This window comes from Myotis daubentonii, chromosome 14 (assembly GCF_963259705.1).
Source record: "Myotis daubentonii chromosome 14, mMyoDau2.1, whole genome shotgun sequence".
In the NCBI taxonomy this organism is placed as follows: Eukaryota; Metazoa; Chordata; class Mammalia; order Chiroptera; family Vespertilionidae; genus Myotis; species Myotis daubentonii.
Genome location: NC_081853.1, coordinates 47,660,253 through 47,667,096, shown reverse-complemented (window position 1 = coordinate 47,667,096; position 6,844 = coordinate 47,660,253). Strand labels below are relative to the sequence as shown.

At 40.0% G+C, this 6,844-nt stretch overlaps 1 long non-coding RNA gene across 1 annotated transcript; it reads right to left on the bottom strand.

Annotated features, from left to right (window-relative positions):
- Nucleotides 1-283: 283 nt before the first annotated feature.
- On the bottom strand, nt 284-3,393 carry LOC132215657 (uncharacterized). Its single transcript, XR_009448579.1, has 3 exons — nt 2,789-3,393; nt 624-708; nt 284-536 (listed from the first exon to the last, which is right to left on the bottom strand). It is a non-coding gene; the product is annotated as an uncharacterized LOC132215657 (long non-coding RNA).
- Nucleotides 3,394-6,844: the final 3,451 nt, after the last annotated feature.

The following is a 6,844-nucleotide window of genomic DNA, read 5'->3' as shown; positions in this document are numbered from 1 at the left end:
CCTTAAAAGTAATTTTAGAAAAATGTTCTGTATAGTGGTAAAGGTATAGGATAAGAAGACAGGCAGCCTGCCTGGCATGGCTCAGTGGTTGAGTATCAACCTATGAACCACGAGGTCACGGTTTAATTCCTGGTCAGGGCACATGCCTGGGTTGTGAGTTTAATCGCCAGTGGGGAGCATGCAGGGGGCAGCTGATCAATAATTCTCTCTCATCACTGTTGTCTCTCTCTCTCACCTCCTTCTCCCTCCCTCCCACTGTTTCTGAAAAGCAAAGGTAGGGGGGAGTAAATAGCAGCCTTTAACAGTGAAGCTGCTTCTAAAGACAGAGTGTTTATGCATACATAAAGGTGCTCAACAATTTATTGAATGAGTAACGATTTATTCTTACAACGCAAAAGGAAAACAAACAAATGAATTCACCACCTTCTTTTTTCTGAGCTTGGACATTGGTTGGTTATCTTTCACCGTGCAGCCATCTGTGTCTTTTACAGATGATGGTCAGCAGAAGTAAGGAAGATGGTCATACACCTGGGCACCTAGGACAGGGGTGAGACAATTGATGACTACAGGTTTCCCTGCTGAAGGGAGATAAAAGGAGGATATGGCAGACGTCTCCAAAGTACCTGGGAACATGGGTCTTGGGATACAGTAATCAAGGGAAAGGAGTCTTTGGAAGATATAAGGGCCATCACAGCCAAGAGATAATACCTGAAAATATACAACCAGCATATCATTTCCTCCTTATTAATGCGATTGATGTAAGGTCAGGATATCTTAGGATTTCAGCAGAAGCACCCCATTTTTCATCTCTACAACTCCAATCCTCATTTGCAGGAAGATGTGGGGACCTATCCCCAATCTCAGACCCACCGAGATTATAGTTATTGCACAGAGCAGCTCCAGCTAAAGTCAGTCAGCCTGTAGAGGCACTAGAAATGGAATGACCAGTCTCCCAAAAGCCTCCATCTTGGGAATGGTACCAATCATTCTCATCCATCCACAGATGGTGCTTAACATATACCTTCAGAGGAATCAATAAAAGAATGAATGTAAGTGTCCACAAGTGAATTGAAGCTTTGAAAATATTTGGTGGGAGATTGCATCAACCAGTAATATGTAATATGGATTTATTCAGTGTATCAGCATATTGCCATCCCATTTAGACCTTGCTGCTATGCCCTGCTCTGTAATGGAGATGGATACCTTGGGGAAAGGCATCAAGTTTCCCTGGGAAGTTTACAGACTGGCACAATGTTCTTTCTATGGAATTCTAGCCCCAAAACAAGGAAGTTCGTTAATGGTTTAGAAGACACCATTCCCTAGTCAGTAGACAAATCAACAAATCAACAAATAAACAAATGAATTCACCAGCTTTTTCTTTTCTGAGCGTGGGAATGGTGTCTTCTGACTAGGGAATGTTGTCTTCTAAACAATTTAGTGTCTATCAGCTCCAGCAGCCATAAAGAATAATTGCTGAACCCCTAAAGAAAGGGCTATCTTGTTTGTCTCATTCCCTGGTAACACGTAGAGACACTCAGCAAACATATTTTTAATGAATAAATGTTATGACAGCCACATTATCTGCTCTGCCAGTGCAAGCTCCATAAGCAGGGAACCAGAATTTAAACTGGACTATAAAGCTCTTAAACGAGATATATGGTAGCTTATGTGAAAAGGAGGCAAAAACATGAACCAAGCAAAGAATATATATTTGACAGCAAACTGTTTTAAGAATTGTTAGCTAATGACAAGCCAAGTTGCAATAATGAATGAAGTTTATTGCCCAAGACATTACCAAGTTAGGACAGAGAAGATGTGGTTCAACCAGTTACAGGAGCTTTGAAGTAAACCACTTCATCCTGGCCCCAGGTAAAATTGTGAAACTGGCTTGATCTGTCTGCATGGCCCCTAGACTTCCCTCTCCCCTTCAACCCTTTTTGTAGGCTAACAGTGCCCTCAAGTTTTCTTCACTCTCCCCTTAACCTTTTTTTATATTACAAGGAAAATACAATGGTAGTAGGTTAAAATTATCTCCAAAGATACCCCTAATCCATGTATTTCAGTGGCCTCAGGGAAACTTTCCCAAGCTCTAGACAATGAGTGGCACCACAATGAGAAAACAGGAGGCATGGGATAGACTAGCTTAGTAGAGAGCGAAGTTGGGGAATGGAGAGAGTTCCCAAGGCTGAGGGAGGCTTATGGTTTGGTGAGGTCAGTGGCATGACCTGTGCTTAGCTCTTCAGAATTCCTGGGAGAGGTGTCATACAAGCTTAACTGTAAAGCATTGTGGCAACTCTCTACCTAAGAACCCTGAATGTGGCAACTGGCTAAAGATCCTGGAATTGGCCATCATTGTCCTTCTCTGGTATGACTTTTGGCCTCACCTTGCCATCTCTTAAGCTTTTATGGAACAGAGAGAAATCTACATTGCCTTCCTTGTAAGATAGTGCAGTGGGGAAGCTCAAAGAAGTCTCAGGATATGAATGCAGTCTAGTAGTTAAAGAGGATAAGACAGAGAGGGTTAACCACTCATTATTGGAGACCAAGGTATCTTTTTCTTCAAGATGGAACTAGTTTTACTGATTTTTATGCTTGTACAGATAACACATGCTGATTGCAAAAATTCAGGAAATATGGAAAAGTATAACCTAATCTCTTCATATCATTTTAATAGCACTAATCAATAACGACCTCCTATGAGCTGACTGATTATATAGGGATAAGGTCGAAAGGCTGCGTGCAATGGGGAAGAGGAGGGATGGCCTCAGGGTCTGTGGTTGTGTCTCACCTTCCAAGATATTGAAGTCCAATAGGAAAGTAGTTAATTTTCAATGGTGGTAAAACCGGAGAAGGGATCACATTCCTGAGGCAAACTCCCAGAGGCACAGCACAGCAACCAAACCAAAGTGCATCCTGTCCTTTGTCCTCAAAATGCATTTTCTTTTCTGAGCAATGGACCCATCCTTGCTCTGAGATGTCTCATCTTTTTAGAGCTCTGTTTTTCTTTTTGCACATCCTCCAGTTTCTCAGAAAACCTCTTATCCATAGTTAGTAAGGTGAATAATCATTAAACATCTGTGGTCCTATTCTTATTGTGTGACCTTCCCTCCTGTCATTTTGAGATAACTTTTGTATGTGATGTGAGGTAGGGATCCAACTTTATTCTTTCGCCTATGGATGGCCAGCTGTCCCAGCACCAGCTGTTGAAAACACGATTGTTTCCCCATTGAATGGTCTTGGCATTCTTGTTAAATTATAATTGACCTAGGCAAAAGATATATAGGATTACTTCTGGAATCTCAATCCTATCCATTAGTCTATATTTCTATCCTTATGCCAGAACCATACTATCTTGGTTGCTGTTGCTTTGTAGTAAGTTTTTAAATTGAGAATTGTGAGTTCTGCAACTTTGTCTTCTTTCTCAAGATTGTTTTGTCTGTCCTGGGCTCCTTGAAATTTCATATGAATTTTAAAACTAGTGTGTCCATTCCTTAAGAAAAAAAACACAATTAGAATTTTGATAGGATTGCATTGAGTTTGTTGATCAATTTGAGAAGTAGAAAAACAAACTTTCAGACAGATTTTATTCTAGTTTAATAGGTTGTGGTAGACTGTTTGCAAAGGTGGCCATAATTATTCTTTTCTCCACATCTCTGGATAGATGCTATGTTTGTTGAGCTCCTCCAATGAAATGGTAGAGTCTATTTCCCATCCCTTGAATTGAGGTTGGCCTTGTGACTTTGACCAAAAATGACTGAGGCAAGAGTGATATTGTGCTAGTTCCAAGACTAGGCTTAAAGATGCCTTGCACAGTTCTCATTCTACTCCATGTAAACAAGCTCAGGCTAACCTGCTGGAAAATGAGAGACCACATGGAGCAGAAACAAGCCACCTAAGCTGAGCCAACCTAGAAGGAAGCATAGATATGACAGACAACCCAGCTGAGGTCGCTGAAGCCTGCCCCAAATCAACAGAACTGCCAAGGATATCCAAAGACTCAAGAGCAATTTTTTAAAGAAGGTTGTTATTTTAATACACTTAGTTATGGAGTGCTTTTTATATAGCAACAAATAACTATGACGTAAGCAAACTAAAAAAATAAAATGTCCACAAAATGTCCTCTTAATGGATGAACAAAATGTGGTATTGTATGTACAATGGGATGTTATTCAGCCTTAATACGCAATGAAATTCTGATGCATGACAATGAACCTGGGAAACATTATGTTTGGTGAGATAAGCCCGACACAAAAGAACAAAGGCTGAATGATTCCTGTTGTATGAGTTACCTAGAATAAGCAAATCCACAAAGAGACAAAGTATAATAGGGGTTACCAGGAGCTGGGGAGTTATTGTTTAATGATTAGATTATTTGTATTTGGGAAGATGAAAATGTTCTTGAAATAGATAGTGGTGATAGTTCACTGAGTGGTACACTTTTAAGTGGTTAAAACTATAAATGTTATGTATAATTTACCACAATTTAAAAAATATGTTCTCTTTGAATTTTAACTATGTCTAGTCAACTCATTTATCTGGATGGACTTTCCAGAGTGTCTGGGAAATAAAAACCCACTTTCACACATTAGCCTTCAGAGCAGCTCTGTGAATTCTCTTCATTGGTCCCATGCCTGGCTCTAGCTGTTTGCCCTATTACAGTGCTAATTAGCTCCCAACTCAAGGATACTACTTTCACACCTTGCAGTTGATAACAGGATTCCACTTCCTGGGTTTGGCCTTTGGTATTTCCCAGCACAGGACTCAGACTCTGGCTACCATCCTTTGCATTTCTGGCACTATTGGAAAACACCTTGCTTCCCCTGCCTGCTTCCTACAACCCAAACCAATAGGCTTTTCAGATAAAATACTTGCACTATTTGAGATCTACTTATACTAAAATGTTTTTATCTGAAGTTCAAGTTTAACTAGATAGTCTGTATTTTAACTTGCTAAATTTGGCAACCTTGGCCCCATGGGCTCTGCCAATGGGATTTTTGAGGGAAATGCACCTGGAAAAATATATGACTAATTTTTATTTTTATTCTTTTTACTAGTGAAGCCATTTTTCAAAGTACTACCTGTGGCAGTATGTCAAGTACTTCAGCAGCCAGGCTAATAGTCATAAGCCAGATTTAAAAACATACAACCCTGCCTTCAAGAGAGAAGATGATGCACAATGATTCTGGTAGCATTTCCACTAGGATTGATGTCATCCAATGTATTATTTTATAGCAAGCTACTCTGTGTGTGTATTTAACACATAAATTTACACTGTTAGTTTACACTGAAAATGCATATTTTCTCAAATTATTTAAAAGGCATGATTCTCGCCGAAACCGGTTTGGCTCAGTGGATAGAGCGTCGGCCTGCGGACTGAAAGGTCCCGGGTTCGATTCCGGTCAAGGGCATGTACCTGGGTTGCAGGCACATCCCCAGTAGGAGATGTGCAAGAGGCAGCTCATCGATGTTTCTCTCTCATCGATGTTTCTCACTCTCTATCTCTCTCTCCCTTCCTCTCTGTAAAAAATCAATAAAATATATTTTAAAAAAATAAGAAATAAAAGGCATGATTCTCATATGAATAGTGAGCATGTCCAAGTTTTAACTCACCAGTGAAGGAACCAGAGGACAGAAAAAAGAGTTTTATAAGGATAAGAGAAACTGGGACATAAGTATCAGTAGGAAAAGGAATGCTGAAATCAGATTGTTGAGTTAGATGTGGAAGTGGTTTATACCCTAGAAGGCATAAATCATAACCTTTAGGTTATCTTCTTTACAGAGGGGGTGGGGAGGATCATACCTTACCAGTTTCTATAAGCTAACATCTAATTTGGTAGAGTTGTGAAAATCTAGTGCTAATCAATTGCTAGCAAAATAAGTTATGTTTCCTGAGAGAGAATGACCCTCAGATGAGTCTATTAGAAAATGCTCTAAGCCTGGCCGGTATGGCTCAGTGGTTGAGCATTGACCATTGACCTATGAACTAGGAGGTCATGGTTCAATACCTGGTCAGGGCACATGCTTGGGTTGCAGGCTCAATCCCTAGTGTGGGGCTTGCAGGAGGCAACTGATCAATGATTTTCTCAACATCACTGATGTGTGTGTCTCTCTCTCTCACTCCATTCTTCTCTGAAATCAATTGTGTGTGTGTGTGTGTGTGTGTGTGTGTTCTAATATATTAAAAGGTCACTTAAAATCATCTTTTGCCTTTTGTCCAATTTTTGGATAATTTTTTTTGTACAACATATCCGGCATTCTTAACTACATTTGGTAGGAAAAATAAAGAATAGAGACTAAATAATATGGTTGGTCCCCTAACATTCTGTTCCGGGATGAGTCTGGGATGAGAGACAAAAAAAACTGCTGTTACATTTGTATCCTGGAGACTCTCATCAATGATTATGAGTCCAGTGTTTAAAGTTGTGGATTTTTCGAACAGAAGGTCACCTACATGCAAGCCAACTATTTCACGTGGCGCTCGTCCAGAAAAACACAATGTGTTCCAATACTGGTGGAAAAATTGACTAACATGATTTCAAGTTGGAGTCTTGCTAAGGATTTCTAAGGCTTTCTGCTTAAATTTTGGTGTTCATGCTGATTTTAGAATCTAGACAAACCACAAAAAGAGGTCCCTATTGGGCCCAGATCCCTCTTTCTAACTGATTACTAATCCCTTAGAGCTGATGCCTTTTCTAAAAATTTGCTTTTGCAAGGTGGGAGTAGAAGGATCATACCTCAACATAATAAAAGCCATATATGACAGGCCCACAGCCAACATCATACTCAACGGACAAAAACTAACACCATTTCCCCTAAGAACAGGAACAAGACAGGGATGCCCCCT